Raw genomic sequence first — 18,954 nt, 5'->3', positions numbered from 1 at the left:
CATAAAGATGTGATGTCCAAAACTATATTATTTATTAATTTAGTTTGATGAGATTTCGAGCTGAATTGAGAAGTGATTGGATTACAATTGAACTTGTAATTCAGATTTCGATTGTACCCAGGGTCATGCAATTAATGTGGTGATTGTTTGTATATAATCAGATATAAGATTATATACATGATTACTAGATTATATTTATATAAATATTTATATAAATATTAAAGCATGTAAATTAATTGATATGTGCTTATGTGACTACGTGTTCAGCTGTTTGACACAATGTGTATATGTATTATTTGTATATAATATATTTATATGACGAAGGGTAGTAATATAATTTTGATTCTGCGAATTGACGACTTTCTGGATTGCTCTCAACTGAAATATTATACTGCTTTGATATATAGTCTCTCGAGACGCGTGCATCAACGATTGTCAGAAGCAAGCAAATAGCGTGGCAAGGCAAATCAGAAATATTTTGATAAGGCGATATTGTGCCGTAAGATAGTCCAATAGATTAGTCATTTCAGAATTAGCGATTGAGGCCAATCTAGGAATCTCGAGTAGGTGACTGTGTGTCACCTGTTTATGTCAAAGGCAAGTATTCCAATTCTTCACTTTATTTAAAGAGCAAATATTTTAACTCTCTCTTTTAATAACGCGGTTTTCTATCCATGCATGACTTGTATTTCTGCAAGCATTCATACTTTTACACTGTGATTAAAATTATCGAATATTTTTAGTTCGATCTTTTTTTTAGTGGTATGCACAATGATATCATTCTTTGAAAAGTATACTGATTAAGAATTAATCAGTTTTCTGAAAGATTATTGTCTGAGTTACTTTACAGTTTGAAACTATTGATGACTCTATAGCAGTCATATTTCGACATTACAATATATGCCTGGTTTTCTGTCCCAGACATAAACCCTGGATTTTAAATAACTAAATAGCTTTGTTAATTCCTTTGAGCCGTATTGGGGTGGATTTTAAAACTGTACTCAGACTTTGATAAAATTGGTTTTGACAGTATCTTGGGATTGAAAACAAAAGAGTTTTCAGAAAGATTTTGCAAGAGATGATTGTATGGCGTAAAGGACTAATTGATTGTCTAGCAAGATAGACCAGCAAAAATACTTTGTTTTGATTGGATGAATGCGTAAGAGGCCGTGACGGCGGTCCAGTGAGGGCTATATACGTATTATATGAAATATTATAATACATCTGCCAAAGGCCAATGTGTTGCCTTGTATTTGGTACCTATCGTAACGGATATACTTCTACGAAGTATGATCCAGTGCTATCACATGGTCTGATCAGTTGTGATAGTGCACCCGTCAGTTGTGGATTCCAATCCAAAAACTGGTCAATTATTGTTTAAGCTTTTTGATAGCTTATGTTTACTGTCAAATGTATCTTATGAATTTTCAAGCATATTTGTTTACATGTTGGATAAACTTTTGAATTACAACTATTTAGATTTACTTCAATAGTTTGCTTTATTTTAAATACTCTGATTTAATTTAAAAGAATTATATCCTGTTGCTCTTGCCTTTCGTATTACCTTGCTGAGCATTTTCGCTCACTCTTGCTATATTTCTAACCCTTTCAGCTAGGGATTAAGATGATCACCTGTGTAAGCTGCGCGTAAGATTGATGCTAGGCGAGATTGCCAGGAAGATGTTTACAAGAGTAGTTTTGGTTAGAATTGATTTATTTCAATTCTGTTGTAGATAGATTTATTTATTTTGTTATCAGTTATTCTTCTTATCGAAGTTTAGCTGATAATGTAGTTTAAGATGTAATAAGATTGTTAGTTTTGGTTTCTGATTTCAGTGCTATAACCTATTAGCGATCCTGTTTTTAGGGGGTCAAACTGATTTTGATTTAAATCTTTTTTAAAGCTTTTCCAGATTTTAATATCTGTTTTACCTTCTTGAAAGGCATATGTTCAGCCTATTTGTATTTAAAGAGGTACAACTCAACTCAGATAAGAAAGCTCAGTAAATAGCAAGTCAACGGAATCCGTACGAAGAACGTCAAATGATTTATGGGAATTATATGTCAGATAAATTCCAGGATGCTGCTGCACACCACTGAAAGAAGTTCATTAATATGTTCAAGCCTCAGTGCACAAATAATCTTTTGTGGCACGTCCAGGAGTTCAGAAGATATAAAGTTTCTATACTTTATTTTATCAGAAGATTCCATTTAATGAAGAAGTACTTACAAGACGAAGACTCAACGAACAAATCAAATTCTTAAATGTTTATTTGACAAAGAATATTTGATTTAACTAGATACAGATGAACCAGACAGTACATCTGTGTATCAGTTATTCAAATTGAATATTTGAAGTCAAGCAGAGTTGGTGGTTCGATCGATCGACAAATCAAGAAGAAATTATTAATGTTCAAAGAAGACAGGAAGCAGTTTTACTGAAGATTGGGTGATTAAATATTTAATAGATTATTAGTTCACTTCTCAAATAATTATATTAATTGTGTAATTTATTTATTAAATTAATTCACTCTCGAATTAATTTAATTTATGAATTTATTCAATTAACTTAATTAAGTGAATAATTTTCTATTTAATATAATCTACATATTACATTCAATCATCCACTTAAGCTCAGCAAGACAATTCATATTGTCTTACCGTTTTACTGCTGAAAGGAATGAATGACAGCAAGACAATTAACATTGTCTTACCGGGTTTTATTGAATGTCTGCAAGACAATCCCTTAGAGATTGTCCTACCGAAGATTCAAGTAGCAGCAAGACAATTCCTTAGAGATTGTCCTACCGAAGATTCAAGTAGCAGCAAGACAATTCCTTAGAGATTGTCCTACCGAAGATTCAAGTTGCAGCAAGACAATCCCTTAGAGATTGTCCTACCGAAGTAATTGCCTGCAAGACAATAGATTGTCTGACCGAGACATGAACTCCTTCAAGACAATTATGAATTGTCTGACCGATGGAAGGCTTCCAAGACAATTCTTAATTGTCTGGCCGAATGGTTCCTGCAGACAATCTTAATTGTCTGACCGAAGGTTTTTTGTCTTACCCTTCCTGAAGATTGTCTTTCTGCCATGCTTTTGGCTTGCTAGGCAATTGTAATTGTCTTGCCCCTTCCACTTTGTCTTTGCTACTTACAATTGTCTTGTCTTTCAATTGTCTTACAAGTACAAATGCTTTGCCTATAAATATGGCATTGCATCCTTCATTTCAAGTGTTCATTCACTTTGTATTCAAAGCATTTGTAAAGCTTTCAAGTTGTTTGTAACTTGCTTGATCGTTATATCCACAGTTTTCTGTGCTTTGATAACCCGGTTGTTTTAATCACTAAATCTAGAATATACCCTGTCGAATTTATTCTACGAACTTTAGTGGACATTAAAACTGAACCATTTTAATTATATAACGACTTCAAACATTGTTATATTAATTAATTAAAATCTGATTAACAAATCATATTCAATCAGATTAACTTCCGCGACGATTTGGTACTGATTGTATTCAACCCCCCCCCCCTTCTACAATCATATATGGACCTAACAATTGGCATCAGAGCGGTTGATACCATTTTTCCGTATCAGATCCTATACACACTCTGTAACGTCCAAATATTTTTTATTCGAATTAATTTTATTCCAAAAATTAATTTTGATTTAAAATATTTTTCTTTCAAAAATCCAAATCTCATCCAAACACTATTCACCTTAAATTCCTAAAAAATGAGTACGCAAAAGATCAGTAGCATTAAAATCCCACCGTTCAGCCAGGAACACTTTGGCCTATGGAAAAGGCACATGTTCCTATTCCTTCGAACAGCGAACAGAAAATACATTGGGATTTTAGACAAAGGTGTTACTACTCCTATGAAGGTCATATTAGCACACGAAGAGGATGGTGTGTTGATACCTCATCAGGTCATTCCGAAAGAACTTTCTGAGTACACAGATGAAGAGAGTGAACAGATGAATTTAGATGATGCTCTTCAACTAATTTTGGTTGAATCTCTAGATCCAGTGATGTACAATGCTGTTGTAAATTGTAAAAACGCCAAGCAAATCTGGGATACGTTAGAGATTATCAATGAAGGCTCAGAGGAAGTTAGGGAAAACAAGAAAGAGATACTGATGGCTCAGTATGAACAGTTTGGTTCCCATCCCGGTGAAGGGATTTCAGAAGTATTTATCAGACTTAATAATTTGATAAATAATTTAAATCTGAATGGGAAATTCTACGACAAGAAAGAGGTCAACATGAAGTTTCTCTTAACCCTTCCTGAACATCTGGAACACAGAATTACTGCCATCAGGGAAAGCAGAGATCTGAATGAGATTTCTCTGGAAAGACTCTACGGAGTTTTGAAAACTTATGAACTGGAGCAAGTTCAGAGTAAACAGAGATATGGCTGGGGTAAAACACAAAACCATTCGAGAGCTCTAGTTGTTGAGTCACCTGTACTGGAAGAAAAGAAGAAGGATGTTGTTGTTCCTTCTAAGACTACTCAGGAATTTGTTGTACCTGAGATTGGTCAAACTGCTTCTTCCAGTGGTGACGAAGAGTTCTATACAATGGAAGAGCTTGAACAGTTAGAAGATCAATCTCTATCACTGTTTGCCAAGAAGTTTGGAAACATGAGATTCCGGAAGAACCCTTCCTATAAATACAAACCTACTGTTAGTAAGTTTCAGAAGGGAGGCTATTCATCTTCTACAAGCAAAGGAGGATACAAGACTGGGATGGTGGACAGAAGCAAGTTCAAATGCTTCAATTGTGGTGAACCTGGACACTTTGCAACTGAATGCAAACAGCCCAAGGTTCAAGGAAAAAGAAAAGATTCGTATGATGAGCTGAAGCAGAAGTATGATGCACTGGTTAGAAAGCATCATGGTACTTCTGGAAGTCAAAGTTTCAAAAGCAAATCTTATCTGGCAGAAGGCAAAAGCTGGGATGATACAGATAGTGATGAAGAGGAGCAGCTAGGGAATGTTGCTTTCATGGCTAATACTGGATCATCTTCACCTCCTCCTGCTGGAAGCTTTCAGGTAGATCCTACATGCCCTAAACTGTTTATGAAATTAGGACTTGAAAGAGATGATGCTATTAAAAAGATGAAAGCTGCCAATCTTAAAATTGATACTTTAGTCTTAGAAATTCATGCTTATAAGATGAATGAGATGAAAGTATTAAAACCTAAAATAGAACAATTGACTATGGATTTAGGATTACAATGTGCTAAAGTCAAAGTTCTAGAGAAAGGTGAGATTGCTTTAAGACTTCAGCTAGACGAAGAGAAAGTTAAGTGTAAAGCCTTTAAGGATGCCTCCACTATAGTCAAGGAACTTAATGATAAACAAGAGATCAAGAGAACTGTTGGAATAGGTTTTGACTATAACAAATCCGTAGGAAAGGCTAGTAACATTACTCCTTTCAAGAAGAGTGCTGAGGAAAGAGGGATTCCTTTTGTTTTGAAAGATTCCCTTAAACCTTTGTTTAAAACCTCAGAAGCTGAACCTCTTTTAGAGACTCCTGTTGTCATTAGATATGAACTAAAACAGGAAGACCTTAAAATGAAAGAGAGTAATGAGATGAGAGATGAGATTCTGACATCACTGAAACCAATAAAAGTGAAAGGCAATGTTAGGTTGCCTAAAGCTGGTTTAGGTGTCAACTCTGAGAGAACTAAATTCAACAAGCCCAATAATTTTGTTAATAGTAAGAACAAAAACAATAGATGTCATTCTACTGAGAACTTTAAATCTGATAACAAGGTTAGAGTAGAATCTATTGATGTTCCTACTACTATGACTGATATTTCTGTTGTTCCTGCTTTTGATGCATGTCATAAATCTTGTAGTGTTGATAATTGTATGACTTGTGCTTTCAATTTGATGTCTGCTTATTTTAAAAATTTGCATGCTAAAAATGAAAACACATCACCTAGACAACACACAAACAACAAGCATGCAAGATCAAAGACTGCTAGTCCTACTCATGTTAGGAAGGAGACTTATGTTCCAAAGCCTAAAACTAAGGTTTATAAGGCTGTTGTTAAGGAAGTAAGTTCAGTCAAGTCTGAACCAAGTATCAGTCCAAGAGGCTCTGTTGTATTACCTAATAGAAATCAGTTCTTTAAGACTGCCGGACCCAATCAAGTGTGGGTCCCAAAGACTGTCTAATCAAGTTGTCTTTTGCAGGGTGCACTATGCCATAAATGGCTTTCAGCAACATTACAAATACGTTGCCAGAAGCCCATAAACTGTTGCAGCAGACCGAAAATTTTCAATGGCAACAGTTTCTGGCTGTTAGTATTTTCGGCGTTGCCGTAGCTTGCAAAGCCAACAGTTTATATCCAAAGGCAACATCAAAAATTTCGTTGCCAAAAAGGCATAATTTTGAAAAAAAATGTGGGACCCACCAAGCAGTGGGTCTATATATTAGGTCCACTGTTTGGTGGGTCCCACTACTATACTGCGGGGTCCGGCACAATTGCAACAATTTCTAACATATACCAACTGTAAATATAAAGCAACTACAAGACATTTTATACTAACTGCAATAGTTTTTAAATTATCAAATTAAAAGGTACAGTTTGAATACATAAATTTCCTTCCATTCCAAAATCAACATCCACAATATACATCCCTAGTCCCTACTACTACTTGATGCCAACACTTAACCAAGCAACAAGAATCCGAGCATCGCAAACATTGCAAGTCTTCTTGACCTCCTTTACCTCGAGAAGTGCAGCCTGATCAAGGTCATCTGCTAGTCCCAATGGATCAGATGGACCTCCCGGGTGAAGTTTGTCCTCCAAATCCTATAAATAAAGAGATTTTAAAGTTTTTGCTCCCCAGATCTTACCACTACCAAGGCTCCAACATGATTGTACATATAGATTTATGAAAGAAATTGCATAATTGTACATATAGATTTAAGAAAGAAACTGCGGAAATCACATTTTACAGGACACATTGGTCAACTATTGTCATGAGCATTGAGAATCAGCAAGTACCTCGTCAACACCAGCTACAAACTGTTCTCTCATCTTAATAAGTTTATCATCCAAGATAGCTGTCATTGCCATGAAACAGTTCTTAGCCAGGCAATTTTTAGAGCTAACTAAGCTCAGGTCTATCATATTACATTTATATTCTCATCAGTGGAACGCATATCTTTTTTTGCATTTATATTACATTTATATTACATTGCTGATGATATTTTTTAAAGCACTAGAGAATTCATATAACACAGACACGTAGAAAGCTATCCTGAGTATACTTTATATCTGAAGAAGTTTAGAATAGAACAACTGATTCATCGAAAAACAGATATGGTTCCTATAACTCTGTTCTTTCGCTTTCAAGTTGAGAATCTAATCCGTCTAAAAGAACAAAGAACTCTTCAAGGCTTCCTATATAAAGGAAAGTGCTTAGTCCAAACAAGATCATAACCAAAGTAAATTAGCATTACAAGTGTTGGTAAATGGAAAAAGATCAAGTGAAACCTAGAAAATTAGCATCTCTGGAACTAACTTTAGTATATTGTTTAAAGATAAGCTTGTGAATTCGTGTACCTCTTTATGTGACGATTCCAGCAACTGCATTTTGCTCCCCAGGTCTTAGCACTACCAAGGCTCCAACATTGTGCTAAGTCATCTGCAAATGACATTATACATTGACAAATAATAATGCTACCAATTTACTACCCATTAAGAAATCTGTATAAAAATGACTACAAAGCTTGTGCCTAACTAAGCTACATGAATAAGTGAAGCACAAAGATACATACCGACTTCACAGCATCATATACAAATTACTATTCCTGCCTATTTCAACTAGAGGATATTGCTCAAGAAATATTAAGCTACATATCCTCAAAACACCATCATTCTGGTAACAAAACATCAAGGACAAGCACTGCAATTTTCCTCAGAGATCTGTAATATTAAAGTAGTCATTATATATAGTCTAACAGATAAAAATTAAAAGTTAAAACCATCAAAAAGAAAACAAGTGATAACTATTTCTTCAAAAAAATTTATAATCAATAACTAATGATTCACAGTCTTTCTTACATACTTCTCCCATATGCCAAAAGCTATGAACAAAAATTAAGAAATCATTTACCACTCATAAACACTTTGGCCTGAAATTCTTGGTTCCTTCTTGGGATCCAATCCACCTTTTACCACATCTTCGTATACCACCCGTCATCGAGTAGACGCCGTCGCTGCTCATCCCCACGCCGCAACACTTCCGGCCAGAGTAAAGCCGAGACCGCATATCAATTCCCCAGCCACACACTACCATTTACCCCAGAAATCAAACAAATCTGGACGCCTCTCGTGTCCAGATCCTCCTATCAGCTATAATCCCTCCGATTACTGACGGCGTCGCCTCTAAAGCCGTCCTCCGCCGCTAGACACAAAAACATCACCGCCGCCAAAGAATACCAGTAACCATTATCCCCAATTATACATACAAACTATACATATAGAGATAAACACACGCACACAATTAATCTCACCTCTGATTGAATCGATCGGCCAAATGGGTTTGAGAACCCTAACCTCTGTTTTTATCCCCAAATTGAACCGACTACTCTGCTTGTAAAGTGTAAACTGGTTTTAACAAATATAAAAGCTATATATAACAAATAAATGAATTTAGGAGTCCATAAATATTTTTCAAATTTAGAAAAATTCTAAAAATCCCGAATATATTATGTTTGTAAAAATAATATTTTTAAATCATTCTTTTATTTTCACAAATAAAGCTTAAAACAATTTTTTAAAATTATTTCACTTTTCGGGCTACTATTCAATTAACGGGGGATAAGTAGGCAAAGATTTGATCACGGAATTGACACTAGATAAAATGTCATTAGAGTGGCCTCAAAGTGACACCTCATAAATAAAATAATAAATATTATTTTTTGGCAACATTTCTTAATATCTATGGCAACATTTTAGAATATTGTTGTGATAGAGAAGAACAAATATACCTACTGCAACAATTAGCAACGGCAACAGCAGGCTAAAACGTTGGGAAAAGCCATCTATGGTGTAGTGGTGCCAGTGGAGTTGTTCGTGTTACCTGGGTGCTTGACAGTGGAGCGTCAATGCACATGACTGGCAATAAATCCCTGCTAGAGGACATAAGAGAAGGAGCTGGCCCTACAGTCAGTTTTGCTGATAATAGCAAAGGTCGTACTGTGGGATATGGCAAGTACAAAATTGGAAGGATCATCATAGAAGATATTGCAATAGTTGAAGGACTTCAACATAATCTCCTGAGTGTCAGTCAATTCTGTGACAAAGGTTATTATGTTCATTTTGAAAAGGAGATATGTATCATTAAACATATCAAGGATAAGCGTCCTTCACTATGTGGCATAAGGAAAGGCAATATATTCGTAGCTGATTTGTCTTCAGGACCAGGAAACGAAGTTCACTGTTTCTACGCCAAAGCGTCAGCTGAAGATAGTTGGTTATGGCATAAGAAGCTCTCACACCTCAACTTCAAAACCATGAACTCTCTAGTCAAGAGAGATCTAGTGAGAGGGTTGCCTTCCCTGGAATTCTCAACTGATGATCTTTGTGAAGCTTTTCAGAAAGGAAAAGCGAAGAGAGCATCTCACAAAGGCAAAACCATCAATACCATTACAGATCCACTTCATTTGTTGCATATGGATTTGTTTGGCCCTGTGAATGTTGCATCCATTGATGGAGGAAGATATGCTTTGGTTATTGTGGATGACTTCTCAAAATTTACTTGGGTTTACTTCCTGGCTTCTAAGGATGAAACTCCCCTGACAGTAATTGATCATATCAAGTTGGTTGAGTTGGAAAAAGGTGTTCCTGTAAAAGCTGTAAGATCAGACAATGGAACTGAGTTTAAAAATCAAACTCTAATCAACTTTTACTCTGAAAAGGGAATTAGAAGGCAGTATTCAGCACCAAGAACTCCTCAGCAGAATGGAGTCGTCGAAAGAAAGAATCGTACACTGATCGAAGCTGCAAGGACTATGATTGCTGAAGCAAAGCTTCCTCTGTACTTTTGGGCTGAAGCTGTGTCTACTGCCTGCTATACCCAGAATAGAACTTTGATCAACAAGGATCATATGAAAACTCCATTTCATCTGTATAACAACAAGAAACCTTATGTCAAACATCTTCATGTCTTTGGAGCCAAGTGTTATGTTCTCAAGGATGGTGAAGAGAACTTGAACAAGTTTGAGCCAAAGGCTTCTGAAGCAATTTTTGTTGGTTATACAAATAATGCTTATAGAGTTTTTATAATTGATACTCTGTCAGTGAAAGTTAGTGTCAATGTTACATTTGATGACACTAAACTTCCAAGTATACAATCTGCTGATCCATCTGAGTCTCTGAAGTTTGACAACTATCCAGACTCTGATTCAGATGATGATATTCCACCTGAGGTTGCAACAGAAGATGACAACAATGATAATGATCCATGCAATGGTGGAGGAAATGGCAATAATGCTGGAGATTCCACTGATGCCAGTGGTGGATCATCAAGTCAACCTGGCAACAACTCAGGGGGAGCTGATGGATCAACTAGTCACACATTTCAGCTTAATGATAATACTGCTGAATCATCAAGGACACATCTTCCAAGGGAAAGGATTTGGAGCAGAGATCATCCCTTTGATCTGATTATTGGTGATCCTGATGTTGGTGTAAGGACTAGAAGTGCTACGACAAATGAATGCCTATTCTCTGGGTTTCTATCTCAACTAGAACCAAAGAAAATAGAAGAAGCACTTGCTGATCCTGATTGGGTTCTTGCCATGCAAGAAGAACTCAATCAATTTGAGAGACAAGAAGTCTGGGCCCTGGTTCCAAGACCAAAAGGAAAATCTACAATTGGAGCTAGATGGGTCTTCCGTAACAAGTTAGATGGTGATGGCATTGTTGTAAGGAACAAAGCCAGACTGGTTGCAAAAGGTTATTCACAGGAAGAAGGAATTGATTATGATGAAACCTATGCTCCAGTTGCTCGTCTTGAAGCCATCAGAATATTTCTTGCATTTGCTGCACACTCCAACTTCAAGGTATATCAAATGGATGTGAAAAGTGCATTTCTGAATGGAAAGCTAGAAGAAGAAGTATATTTGGAACAGCCCCCTGGCTTTGAAAATCCAGAGTTTGCTGATTTTGTATACTTCCTATTCAAAGCTGTCTATGGACTCAAGCAGTCACCAAGGACATGGTATGACACTCTCTCTGAGTTTTTAATTGAAAACAATTTTACTAGAGGTGTCATAGACAAAACTCTCTTTTACAAATTGCATGATAAGGATATGATATTTGTACAAATATATGTTGATGACATTATATTTGGTTCTACTAACGATAACTTGTGCAAGAGATTTGCTAAGTTGATGCAGAGTAACTATGAGATGAGTATGATGGGTGAGCTGTCCTACTTCCTTGGTCTTCAAGTAAGCCAAAAGGATGATGGAATATTTATTTGCCAATCCAAGTATGTCAGAGATCTTCTTCGAAAGTTCAATCTAGAAGACTCTTCACCGGCAAAGACACCCATGGCCACTGCCACAAAGCTTGACCAGGATAAATCTGGTAAGAAAGTTGATATCACAAGCTATCGAGGTATGATTGGCTCTCTACTTTATCTTACTGCAAGTAGACCAGATATCATGTTTGCAACATGTTTGTGTGCTAGGTTCAAAGCTGATCCTAAGGAATCACATCTTATAGCCGTCAAAAGAATCTTAAGATATCTTAAGGGTACACCTGGTTTAGGTATTTGGTACCCTAAGAATACTGGTTTTGACTTAACCGGCTATACAGATTCTGATTATGCAGGATGCAGGATTGATAGGAAGAGTACGTCTGGAAGCTGTCAATTTCTAGGACGTCGGTTGGTTTCCTGGTATAGCAAGAAGCAGCACTCCGTGTCTACTTCTACTGCTGAAGCTGAGTATATAGCTGCTGGAAGCTGCTGTGCTCAGATCTTGTGGATCAAGAATCAACTGAATGATTATGGTGTTGTAGTAAACAAAATTCCCATATTTTGTGATAATACAAGTGCCATAGCCATTTCCAACAATCCGGTTCAACATTCAAGAACCAAGCACATTGATATCAGGTATCATTTCATACGAGAACATGTCATGAATGGTACAGTGGTGTTACATTTTGTACCCACGACTGAGCAAATTGCTGACATCTTCACTAAACCACTGGATGAATCCACTTTCTCTAAGCTGGTTTGTGAATTAGGGATGTTAAATATGACATAGTTCTCTTGTATATATTTTTCATATGCATTATATGTTTTTATATATTTTTTTGTGAATTTTCTGTATAATTATATCTATATTATTAGATTTTATATGATTTTCTGTATGTTATCTGATAATATTCTGAGTAATTATGCATGTTTGTATATTAGTCTGTAATTTTCTAAGTGCTCATACACTCTCCTGTAATATTCCCTAAGCATTTAGATAATTATTTGTAATTATTTTGTATTTTTCAAAATTAATTAAGCATAAATATTTGATTTTAAGTTAATTCATCTTTTTGAATTAAAAGTTAAAGTCATAAGTATTTATATTCAATTAAAGTTGAAATTTACAAAATATTTGTGTAATATATAGTATTGTTTTTATTATAGATTTGTGATTTTAATTGCAAAATGTTATATCTTTTAAATTAATCATAAATCATATTATTATTTTTTATTATTATTTCGGCAAGACAAAGTTTTTTTGTTGTTCGGTAAGACAATCTTTTTTGTCTTGATGAACCGTTATTTGTTTGTCTTGCTAGCTCTCTCTCTGTCACACTCGGTAAGACAATTTATTTTGAATTGTCTTACTGATTGTCGCTCCGAGCTTTGCTTTCACCCCTCGTTGCTGTTCGGTAAGACAATCGCTACCGATTGTCTTACTGGTTCCCTGTCAACCCCGTTTAAGACAAACTCGTTTGTCTTTCTAACTTAGTCATTCAAAACCCTCAAGACAATCTCATTTGTCTTGCCCACTCATCTTCATCTCCAACCTCGCATATACACACGACTGCATATATACACACACGATTTCAGTTCGGTTTTTCAAGTTTTATCTTTAAAAACTTGCTGTGGTTTCGATTTCAAGCATCTCTGCTTGCTGGTTACATTGATTTACTCGATTTCCTCTCGAACTGCTGTCCATTTTTCGACTGATTCGTGCGAAGTTTTTGATCGGTTTCGGCGTGTTCTTAAGTTTACGACACTCTGCATTCATTCGTGTGTCTGGATCAAAGTTTTCGTTTGGGTTATTTTGAAGGCCAGGGTTCTTGGAGTGTTTAGGGGATAATTGGATTTAAGGCTGCGTTTGGCGTGTTGTTATTTGTTTTTGGGGTTTTTGATCCTAAGGGGCTGTTTGGCTTGAATTGTTTTGATTAATTGGGGATTTTCTACTTAAGGCCGTGTTTGGAAGTCTAGTTTGTGGAGTTTAATTGATTAGTGCCATTTAAGTTAATTAACTTTTAATTCGATATTATCCAAATATTTCGAATTATTAATTAATTAATTAAGCTTTAATTATTAGTTGAAATTTGCGAGATATTTGAGAATTCACTTTTAAATTTGAAAAATTCTCGCTTAATTCAATTTTTAATTATTAAAAATGGCCGGAGAATTCGTGGTTGCTGAGACTAACTACTGTGCCAGCCTTAACCCCGATGACTGTTCTGATAGATTCCGGACTTGGGTTAGATTTCTTTCGCGACAGAGTTTAGTCAGTACGGCACTGACTGCAGATATTCCGATTAAGCTGCAACCTCTTTTTGACTTCTACTCAAATGCTGTCAATTCTACGACTCTGGAGAATTACAAGATCATAGGGGATCTGCCTAATAGGAAACGTATTGTAATCACTGTCGATGATGTGAACCGGATCTTGGGACTTCCTAGGGACAATTTTGAGCCAGATCCCTCAGAGGATGAATTGAGACAGTTCTTTCAGGATATTCACTATCAGGGTCAGATTTTTCTCCCGAAGATGTCAAAGGGAAATCTGAAAGCTGAATGGGATGTGTTCTTTGACACCCTTGCCAAGGTGTTTGCTCCCACTAATCGAAAGAACTTTGGGAATATATCTTCAATGCTGCAAATCTTTGGATTCAGCATAGCTTATAACCGTCGAATCAATTTTGGGAAGATATTGCTGAGGGAGATTATCAGAAAGATGGGGTCTGTTGCACAGAGATCAATTCAAAGGAATGACAAAGTTGAATGCTTCTACCCCAGATTCCTGATGTTGTTTATGAATGATAAGATGAATGCTGATGATAGGCACATGTACGTCGATTCTCCTGTTGTTCCTATTCAGAGGGCTTGTGCCAAGATCCAAACTAGGCTGGTCAACAAGAAAAAGCATGACAATGTACCACTGGTGGTGACTCCATTCATGCTCGAGCAATTCAGTGTTCCTTTTCAGCCTGTACAAGTTCCAGAACCACTACAACAGCAACAATATCAACAACAACAACAACAACCAGCTAATCCTGAACAACAACAATCACCTCCACGTATCAATCAACCACTTCAACTCCTCCAAGACTACCAATCATCCAGCCAATCCTCACATTACTCTCCCTACAACCCTCCTTACAATTCACCACAACAATCACCTCACCAATCAGATTACAATTCTCCTCACCAATCTCAACATCAATCCCCTCCACAATACAACTTCTTCCCAGACCAACAAGCCTCCATTCTTCCCTCTCAATCTGAACCAATACCTTCACCTACACATACACATACCATTCCTCCACCACAATCCACTTCTCAGCCTCTGCCTGCTGATTCTGCTATCAATCCAGAGCTACAGGACTTCAGAACAGATTTACAGGTAGCTCAAGTACTTTCTAATCTCACTGATACCTTTAATATTGATATTGCAGATTTTGATTGTGATATTGGATTTGATTTCCAGACTCCCAGCATTGAACCTGAAAACACCCAGGTTCATATCCAAGCTGATGTTTCCGCTTCAACTACTGATTCTTCTTCAAACACTTCAAACAACACTACTTCAACCCCTGTTGTTAGAAAGGTAGCCCGGAAACGGAGTGGGAGTGCACTTTTACGAGATCCCGCAGCTCTGTCTCATAAGAAGCAAAGGGTGGCAGAACCAGAGACAACTGCAGCTGCATCCATTTCCTCCCAAAAGGATTTGGACTCTGAAACGGTAAATATACAGTCTCTAGATTCATTCTCTCCACAGAATGCATTTATTGAAATTGGCCGTCCGACCGCGGTATCCTGTAAAGAGTCAAGCACACAACTAGCACTCACGCTAGTAAACACTGAACCTGTGTCTTTTGATTCTTCACTTAGAGAGAGCACAGAATTTCAAAACATGTTATATGAAAATCTTTCTGATCACTCTTTCTTTTTGGATCAGGATCTACTTGGCAACCTGCAAGTACATCCGCCTTCACAGGCATTCGGAGGACAATTTGTTCCTTCACAACCTACAGTTCCATCTCAGGGAACTATGGTTGTATATACAGGTACTGGTGACGGTGTGACAAACACGAGTGAAATCAGGCAAACACCGAGCGAAACACATGCACGAGAGGATAGTGAAAAATCTTTGAGTGTTCGTGAGGTGAGTGCACACACCAACACAGATCTGTTACAGGAACAAATGGCTGCTCTCAGGGCTGAGATAGAAAGGTTGAATGCTGAGAATGCAAGATTCAGAAGTGGAGAGTTGGTGACTCTACAAGAAAAGGTTGTTGATCCTTTATTTTCTTCCCTCAAACAGGAATTAGATGCTCATGTCAAGGGTATTCACTCTAGGATGGACAAATTTGATACAACTCAGGAGCTCTGTCTGACGAAGCTTGACAACTTGGAGCAAACTTTGGCTCAAGTTGTTCAACACTTAAAGATCAATCCGTCAACATCTCAGTCTACTCCAGAGGATCCCTCAACTAAGGGGGAGAAGGATAAGGATGACAAAGATAAGGATGACAGCAATGCTGGTACTGGTGACAGGGGTGATAAGGGTGGTGATACTGATAGGAGTGATAAGGGTGGAGAAGGAGCAAGTGGAAAGGATTCTTCTGCAGCTAGCAAATCTAAAGGCAAAATGCCTGAAACTGAGAACATCTTCACTAATCAGGATTATGACAACATTCCTGAAGATGTTGATGATGATGATGCATTTGACTCTGCTTATTTTGAAGCTGAGGAAGAAGGTCGTTTCGAGGAAGGCTTTCTTTTCAATGAAGATCAGACTGTAGATCCTGAGCACATGGAAAAGGTCAAGATGTTTAAAGCTCAACATGAAGCTAGCAAAGCAAAGCTTCAGGAACTGCAGAAACTGGTGGATGAGAAGAGGACAACTGATGAGTTGGTCAAGCTGGAGAAACAGAAACTGTGGGATGCTAAGTGCAAGGAAAAGAGAGAGGATATCTCCAGAAAAGTTGGTGAAAGCTGGGATATTGCAAGGCAAATCCTCTCTGGACCTCAAAGGGAACCTTTCAATGATGGTAAGTTCAAATCCTTCATTTATGACCTGAGAGAGGCTAACCCTAATGAAGATATGTTTATGCGTGCTCTTGCTCTCGAGTTAGAATATATAACTATTGGTGTCAAGAATCTTCTCAATGAATGGGAGATCATTATTTCTACTCAGAGAAACGGAACATTCAGGGTTTCAATTGATTTATTCAAGTTTCTATCTCTAACTGAAATCTGGGTGATTCGTAACAAGATCAGACGTAGCTCGAATCTGAATGAACTCCTACGTGACAAACTTATGGATTGTGCTATTCATAACAGTCCACAAGTTGTCAGAAAGCCTTACTGTGTCAAGTTCATTCACGAGAGAAAATTTGGAACCTTCTACCTGGACCACCAACATCTTCTTAAGTATGATGTGAGTCAGTTGGTTCTTGTATCTACAATTCTACGTACCAAGGGCTTCGCTACTAAGGCCAAAGCTGATGCTGATACTGAGATTGTAAACTACTGCACAAGGAGAAACATTCAACAATACTTCAGGAAGATGAAGTATATCAACCAATCTCAGCCAGCAGATTTCATCGAAGACCCTGTGGATATAGAGGTTCAATATTATCTTTCATTGGCTCGTGAAAGAAAGAAGCGTGGAGAATCCACTGCAGCTGAAGAGCCTACTCAGAATGAGCCTTCTACTCCAATTATTCACTGTTCAGATGCTGAAGAAGGAGAAGTCACTCGTTCTGAGTGAATAGATTGATTAGGATATTTTGTTAGATATGTTCAAGGAACATCCTTTTGTAATCTATTATGAATATGGTTTAATGTTCAATGCAAGCCATAAACTTTTGCTATTCACATTCCTTTGTTTAAATCTTTGTCTTATCTGTTAGTTGAGTTATCCTCTAGGAAATTTGCATGTTATGTTAACAAACAAATAGGGGGAGATTGAAAGGCATATGTTCAGCCTATTTGTATTTAAAGAGGTACAACTCAACTCAGATAAGAAAGCTCAGTAAATAGCAAGTCAACGGAATCCGTACGAAGAACGTCAAATGATTTATGGGAATTATATGTCAGATAAATTCCAGGATGCTGCTGCACACCACTGAAAGAAGTTCATTAATATGTTCAAGCCTCAGTGCACAAATAATCTTTTGTGGCACGTCCAGGAGTTCAGAAGATATAAAGTTTCTATACTTTATTTTATCAGAAGATTCCATTTAATGAAGAAGTACTTACAAGACGAAGACTCAACGAACAAATCAAATTCTTAAATGTTTATTTGACAAAGAATATTTGATTTAACTAGATACAGATGAACCAGACAGTACATCTGTGTATCAGTTATTCAAATTGAATATTTGAAGTCAAGCAGAGTTGGTGGTTCGATCGATCGACAAATCAAGAAGAAATTATTAATGTTCAAAGAAGACAGGAAGCAGTTTTACTGAAGATTGGGTGATTAAATATTTAATAGATTATTAGTTCACTTCTCAAATAATTATATTAATTGTGTAATTTATTTGTTAAATTAATTCACTCTCGAATTAATTTAATTTATGAATTTATTCAATTAACTTAATTAAGTGAATAATTTTCTATTTAATATAATCTACATATTACATTCAATCATCCACTTAAGCTCAGCAAGACAATTCATATTGTCTTACCGTTTTACTGCTGAAAGGAATGAATGACAGCAAGACAATTAACATTGTCTTACCGGGTTTTATTGAATGTCTGCAAGACAATCCCTTAGAGATTGTCCTACCGAAGATTCAAGTAGCAGCAAGACAATTCCTTAGAGATTATCCTACCGAAGATTCAAGTAGCAGCAAGACAATTCCTTAGAGATTGTCCTACCGAAGATTCAAGTTGCAGCAAGACAATCCCTTAGAGATTGTCCTACCGAAGTAATTGCCTGCAAGACAATAGATTGTCTGACCGAGACATGAACTCCTTCAAGACAATTATGAATTGTCTGACCGATGGAAGGCTTCCAAGACAATTCTTAATTGTCTGGCCGAATGGTTCCTGCAGACAATCTTAATTGTCTGACCGAAGGTTTTTTGTCTTACCCTTCCTGAAGATTGTCTTTCTGCCATGCTTTTGGCTTGCTAGGCAATTGTAATTGTCTTGCCCCTTCCACTTTGTCTTTGCTACTTACAATTGTCTTGTCTTTCAATTGTCTTACAAGTACAAATGCTTTGCCTATAAATATGGCATTGCATCCTTCATTTCAAGTGTTCATTCACTTTGTATTCAAAGCATTTGTAAAGCTTTCAAGTTGTTTGTAACTTGCTTGATCGTTATATCCACAGTTTTCTGTGCTTTGATAACCCGGTTGTTTTAATCACTAAATCTAGAATATACCCTGTCGAATTTATTCTACGAACTTTAGTGGACATTAAAACTGAACC

The 18,954-nt window shown here is 36.7% G+C and overlaps 1 long non-coding RNA gene across 5 annotated transcripts; it reads right to left on the bottom strand.

Annotated features, from left to right (window-relative positions):
• Positions 1 to 6,556: 6,556 nt before the first annotated feature.
• Positions 6,557 to 9,084, bottom strand: LOC135146728 (uncharacterized). Of its 5 annotated transcripts, XR_010284341.1 has the most exons (6): positions 9,021 to 9,063; positions 8,544 to 8,619; positions 7,806 to 8,434; positions 7,591 to 7,672; positions 7,030 to 7,088; positions 6,557 to 6,834 (listed from the first exon to the last, which is right to left on the bottom strand). It is a non-coding gene; the product is annotated as an uncharacterized LOC135146728 (long non-coding RNA). The 5 variants fall into 5 exon arrangements; XR_010284340.1 differs by having other exon boundaries at positions 8,544 to 9,084; XR_010284343.1 differs by having other exon boundaries at positions 7,806 to 7,953; positions 8,144 to 9,082.
• Positions 9,085 to 18,954: the final 9,870 nt, after the last annotated feature.

Source organism: Daucus carota, chromosome 6 (assembly GCF_001625215.2).
Source record: "Daucus carota subsp. sativus chromosome 6, DH1 v3.0, whole genome shotgun sequence".
Classification (NCBI taxonomy): domain Eukaryota; kingdom Viridiplantae; phylum Streptophyta; class Magnoliopsida; order Apiales; family Apiaceae; genus Daucus; species Daucus carota.
The sequence above is the reverse complement of the archived record's forward strand: the minus strand, read 5'-3'. Positions and strand labels throughout refer to the sequence as shown.